The sequence below is a fragment of the Merops nubicus genome, unplaced genomic scaffold (genome assembly GCF_000691845.1).
Source record: "Merops nubicus isolate BGI_N331 unplaced genomic scaffold, ASM69184v1 scaffold1048, whole genome shotgun sequence".
Taxonomy (NCBI): domain Eukaryota; kingdom Metazoa; phylum Chordata; class Aves; order Coraciiformes; family Meropidae; genus Merops; species Merops nubicus.
In genome coordinates this window covers 67,924-74,697 of record NW_008624919.1, presented here as the reverse complement: position 1 = coordinate 74,697, position 6,774 = coordinate 67,924, and positions in this window count along the sequence as shown.

Below are 6,774 nucleotides of genomic sequence, written 5' to 3'. Positions count from 1 at the left end.
TCCAGTGATGCAAGGATGTAAATTATTTTCATCTGTGGCCCAGCTAGAAGGTGACACCTTCTGCTTTTATGAATATGAGAAAAAACTCTGTCCTAGAAATAGACTCTAAGCTAGCAAATCACTGTCCTAAAGACATCAGCAGCAACCCTGCCCCTCCTGGGTCTCAGAGGATCTTTCCTTCAGCCAGTTTCTTACTATTGGAACCTTTCAGAGCTCTTGCACCGACCAAAAATACAGAAATGCCACAAACTAATGCTTAAAAAGTAGAAAATCTAAATCCTGCCAAAAGATCCAAAGGACACCTCTTTCTGTGTCCAGGATGTACAAAGCAGTGCCAGTGCACTGGGACCTAGCAAGCAGTATTGTACCACCTCTGATACCCCTCCTGCTCACCAGAGGTGGAGAACACCTGAAATAAAGAGATATTTCAACAGGAAAATGTTGGTTCCTTCTGCAACAGGTGCAGCAAAGGGGATAGGAAATCAGGAATTGTTTAGGTCTTTTCCTTTCAGAGCTCTTTCACCCTGACTTGGACACATTTTGTGATACAGAAAACCCCTTGAGATCAAATTAGCTCTAAGCTTAACTCTAGCTCTCACTAGAAGTGCCCTTCCTTCTACTAATGCTGCTTGGGAGGTCAAAATTTACTCCAGGAAGGAAGATGAGCACATCAGATGGGTTTATTGCAAAAAAACACACAAAGTACATGAAGGCCAATGGCATTTCTTCATCAGTACTACACAAGAGTCAGGCTCAGTCTGCCAGCAACCCTCAGCCCAAAGGCCTGGAGAGGAACATCACTGTCCATCTTCATTTAAAGCTCTTTCATTTCCTACTTTGCCTTTTACAACTGCAAACAAAAGGCTGAGTAATCTATGAGGAAATGTGCTGCTGCAAATACACCTGCTCATAAAGAAATTAAATCAGAGAAATTAAACACATGCCAGGAGAAAGACCAAAAAAAAAAGGGCCAGTCTGGATTAAATTTCACCCATGGGAAGGTGAAAGGCTTCAGTCCATTGTTAGATTTCCTACATCACCTTATAGGAATGGAAGAAACCTGTGGTTTTAATAAAAAATCCTTAGTATACCATCTCCTCCACTGACTATTTTGACAATTCATCCTGCTCAGTCCAGACTCTCTTATATCAGAAATCAGAATACTTAATGTGGTCCAACTGGGTGAAGAGGTTTGGGCTAATTACACTCTACCTCCACTCCCCACAGCGAGTGACAATACAGAAGGCAAGTCACAGCCATGCCAGGAACATCAGCCAGGAGCAGGATTTGACTCACAATGTCTTGCTATGAAAAGACAATACTGTAATATTATGCAATCAGAAGTTACAGCAGACTTGCAAAGTCATCCAGCCCTTCATATCTAGCCCTTGATAGAACTGTTCCCAAAAGAGTCCTGTGCATTAGGGCTCCTGAAAGCCCTTCCATCAGCCATGTGCTTTGCAATGTCCTCCAGGTCTGTCTCTAGTGAAATTAGGAACTCTCTATTGGGGTACAGTGTATCAGGAGAGCATGGTCAGCACAACATAGGTCAAGCTGCAGCTTCCAAAGGAGTTGGAAACACCTAGGACCTTGTCCTGAACTGACTTCCACAAGAGCTAAATACCTGAAGTCAATTATGTCAACCAGTAGATCCTGTTTAAAAAAACCTCACCAACCCCACGCCCCCCAAAACCCACCACAAAGCAAACCCCAAACCTCCCATCTCTACATGGGTTTCATATCTAAGCTGGGAAATAACAGAGACACATCTTTCTTTGCTGCTTGGTGCAGTTCTAATAAACAATCCCCATGTTAATCATTACTGGACCTGACAATGGCTGCTGAATTTTCTTTTCCAAACTTTGTGTCACTTCCAGCCTTATCCATCATCACTGTGCAATGAACAGGACGTCTCTTGTGGAAAAAAAAGGATTAAAATCTAACCTTGTAACAGACAAAAAACTTGTGAAATAGTTTCCAAGAAGACTTAAGTCCTTCACAGGGCTCTTTCTGGAAATCTTGTAGAGTTAATCCATTAAAATAATAACAGTAATCTGCTTGGTTTGCCAATAATAGATCACAGCACAAGAGTCCTTACATCATTTTCTGTACAGTATTACCTCTAACTTCTTTTCTCATTAATACAATAGGAAATGCTTCATATATAAATCAAAAAGTTCCAGAAGTTATAGATAAACTCAAGGGAAACATGCACTACATGCAAAAATGTGGCAATTTTGTGCTTATATTAGCAGGCAAAAGACCAACACCAACCTTGATCTCTGCTGAGATGCTATACATCTGTAATACCAAATAAAGTTAAAGACTTTATACATCTTATCACCATAAAACTGAGGCCAGAAAATTAACACTTTTTTTTTTAACATGGCTTTAGTACATGGAGAATCTGCTACTTTAAAAGTGTAACAGGAACTAATGAGAAACTGGTTTTATAAAAATTGGCTTCAATGGCTAAGAGTCATTCTATGTGACATTTTATTGGAGATATTTTATTTGAGGTATAAACAATATTTTATTTATAAGCTCTCCTTTAGCATGTGCAACTCTGTAGACAGGATGGAAAACTTTCACAATTCTTTTTCTTTGCTACAAGAGCTGCCAAGAATTTCATAAACTAAGGAACATTTTGCTTAGTGTTCCTTAAGAAGGTGACTCAGATGCAGCCAATATTATGTCACCAACATGCCACAGCTACCTGCCAGCCAAACAACAAGCTCCAAGGCACAGACCCCCCCCAAAAAGTCATCATGACACACTCTACTAATGAATCACAGATTCTCTTAACCAGCTCAACCAGCTCGAGGACAAGTCAAATGGAAGCACTCACTTTTAACACACATATTTCTCAGATGAATCCTCATTTCATGCCCAATAGTAATTCTAGACCTTTTGTGGGTTTTTAATACCAAATCCCTCATCTTTCTTTCTATCTAGTTTGGCAAATAAAAAGAGTTTGTTAGAGATGTTAATTTCCCACTGCACTAATAATTTCAGCTCATTTATTAAAGCCTGGTTTGAGACTTATTTAATACCTAGCAAGCACATAAATCATTAGTATTTACACAAAAGAAAAAATTTGCAAACTATCCAACCAGCTTGCAGCTTACATTACCATTGCCAGTGAAATATGGAATTTATGCCCACCAGAGGATTGAGAATTTGGAGAATTTCTGGTTCCATAGAAGATGGAAAATTGTTTTTAGTATGCTCCACAAAAGTGTGGCAATAGCACACAATTAAAAGCAATTAAATGCTTTGTCTGGAGAGAGGAAAACTAAGTTATTATGGCAGAAGCAGGGTGAGTCTAAAAAATAAAGTAAAATCTGATTAATCTTGCATATATCTAATAGATTGAGAAAGAAATCCTTCCTTCCACCTCATTCCTTCTCCTCAAGATAGTATTTTACAGGTAGGCCAGCAAACAGAGGGAAGCTTTACTTCAATCCTAAGCAAAACCTTCCAAAAGTGGCAAGTGAAGAAGAGGAGGAAGGAAAAAGGGGAAGAAGGGAAGCATGGAAGAAGCCAGGTACAACCTTACCGTCGGGAAACACCGAGGCACAAAATGCAACGTAAAAAAACCCACAAAGCATAAAGAAAAAAACCCCAACACCCCACCAAAAAAAAACCCAAACCCCATCTCGTTGTCCTGAGCCCTCAACACTGTGCTCTCTCTGGCTCTTCGGTACCCATGAAATATAAAACCACCCTAATGGTCGCCCAGGTTACCGACTTCATTTAGTTAATCATCACCATTGTTACCAATGTTCAGGCCTTGAGAAAAAAGGAAAGAATGACTGAAGAGGAGTATAAAACAAGGAACTTAAATAAACCCCACCCCCACTTTCTTTCTTTTTTTTTTTTAAACAGCACTAGTAATTAGCTTTATACCTATATTACCTTTCTTTCTCCTCCCCTCTTCTACTTCCTTACCTGCCTCCCCCACTCCCTTCTCAAGTACAAGGACAAAGTTCCAGCAGCTTTAAAACAATTGGGTATCAATTATCCTGCAAGGGGGAAGAGAGAGATGCCCGTTTCTACCCAGGTAGAAAAAGAATGCAGCTCCAGCCAGGGGAAAAAAAATAACTTGTTAGTTAACCTGTAGGGCTGAGCCTTAACCAATAGTCAACGAGGAGGAAAAGAACAAAGCATGTGAAACTTAAGCCTTTCTATCTCCAAGCTCCATCAGATAAAAGCTATACCTGGAGTTTGAAAGGACAAACAGGCTGATTTGAAAGCTTAAAAGCATCAATGCAAACTAAGTTCTGTTTTACAGTTCAGCCTTATTGTTCCTTATTACTCCTGATGACATTAAAGACCCTAAAGCTCATTTATCTGATTCTAACCTGACTCTAAAGACAAAGCCATTTAAAAAACAAACCAACCAACCTCATTAAAGTGAAATGTGCATCCCAGTTGTGAAATGTAATTTCCTCGGGCTACTTTCCCCCTACCCAAAATATGGTAAGAACACTCAAATTAACTTGTTTTGGAAAACAAAATAAAGAATATATATATATATAACAAATTAACATCTGACTGAACATATATTTTATGCCCTGTTTGAATTTTTGTAATTCTAAATCTCATTAGGTGACTTTTTAGGAGAAATGCAGAAAATTGTTACTTGGCTTCCTCCATGATTTTTAGACAAAGGATGCTAAGAAAACCTATTTCCTACATAAGTAAAATATCACCAAAAAAGGAGAAGCACAGCAGAGTTTGTAAAGTTTTCTGAACATCATACTGGGACAATTTTCAAACACCATCGTTTGCTGGTGTAGATTTTGATCCGTCCTCTCACTGATTTAGACTCTGATTAAATTCAAAGCATTGTTTCAGGAAGGATTTTTCTCCTCTTTCTGAAATAAAGAAACAACTACTCCATTTTTACACAGCAACATATATCAGGAAAACTGTGTCACCAGGTCAGCTTCAGGACTCAGAGTCCCCTGAACTCATTCACTCCATGGATCAACATTTCAGTCCGTGTTAAACGGGGGCAGGATCCAGACCAGGACTGCCCAGCATAACCAGGAGAAGAATTTAGCTCCTGCTCCATGTGAAAAAACAAGCAGCATCACTATATCTGGAGTTTAGAATCCTGTGCTGGCCACTGCCAGATCTCAGTGAATTCTGTAAGATGCCAGATTTTTAAGTTCTGGTTGTTAGCTTTCCTGAAACGTATAAAAACAGGCAAGGTTGTGTTATGATTAAATTAATTTAGGTGAGGAGTACTCGTGCCTTCACTGGGGTCATTGCTTGCTGTGTGGAATGGGAGGAGGAGGCAGAATTCAATGTTCAGCTAAGTTTCCAAAATTCTGCCATTCATATAATTTTTTTATAATTCTGTAACATCTTGGTTGCCTGAATTTAGTTGCCCACAGACCAAGGAGTGTCTTTTAACAGCCCAAACTCTCAATCAGTAATAAATGCAATAATAATAATCATAGCAATAATAATAATAATAATTCAATAGTTAAAATCATGAATTTTGAGAGCAATTTAGACACCCACAAAGCAAAGGTGCTTTCAAAAGTCCTGTCACGTAACACCTCCAGCTCTGTGCAGGCACTTCAGACACCCACGTTTGCAAGCTGCAAGTAAATTCAAATTAAAAATAAAAAAAGGTACCAAAACCAATTAAAAAGACTGAGACCACTGCTGGATTTGCAAAGTCAAAATTAATTGTTTGGCCCTTGTAGCCGAGTATCGAGTATTTTGGTATTTGTGTACAGATAGCACAGAATTTTTTGAAATAAATGCTGTTTTCTAAGATTGAAGCAAGGATATATTAATCTTCTGTTACAGAGGAGTCTAGAATAAAGCAAATTAATTTTTAAATAATATTTTTTCCAAATAAAAGTGAAGTCAGATGATTTTAAATGCTTTCAATTACAAGATGAAAACACCAGAAAAAAAACTAGTTCACTGAAAATGAGAGGGTAAATAAATGAGCTATATTTCATACATTCCTGACAAAATTTTTTAAAAAAAGAGCTATTAAAGACCTCAAAATTAAATAAATCACACAGCATTTCAATCAGGAGAAGCTTTGCCACCTTATTTCTGAAATGTTAGATACTCTGCAACTTTTTTCAGCTGGAAATTGAAATTATTTTGAGCTTTGTGCCTCAGAGAACTTTCTAGAAGGCTGCTTGACTAAAGGGGTGGAGGGAACGAGCGAGCAAATATTTTCTGCTGACTCCCTCAGTGTCTACAAAGCCTAATGCCTCTTCCTGAATCTGGCCAGATGAATTATACAAGAAGCCTGCTGGCTTACAAAACACCTCTCCCTCCTCATCCAAAAGGATCCCATCCACACTATCCCCTACCAGCTGCCAACAGAGTTATAAAAGAGGAGAAAGGGCTTTTTAGGTACCTCCAGCCTGAGAAAGCAGCACGGCTCTTCCACCCAACCCACAACTAGACTTCACACTTCAAAAAAAAAAAATAAAAAATGAAGCAAACCACTTTGTTTTGTCTCCTTTCTGGTGGTGCCCAACTAGCCAGCACAAGTAAAGGCTAGTCACGGCTGGCACAGGGAGCTCCACGGCAAGACTGAAGAGCAGCCTTAATTAGGCTCATTTTGTCATGCCCGAAACAAAAAAAAAAGCCCCAGGTAAGAAAAGAATAAACAAAACGAACCCAAAATGGCTCCTCTGTGCCATGAGCGGAAACCGACGACTCCAGCAGAACAAGATCTTTCCTCCACTTCCCCTTTGTTCCAACAAAAGTGGGGTTTGAAAAATCCCA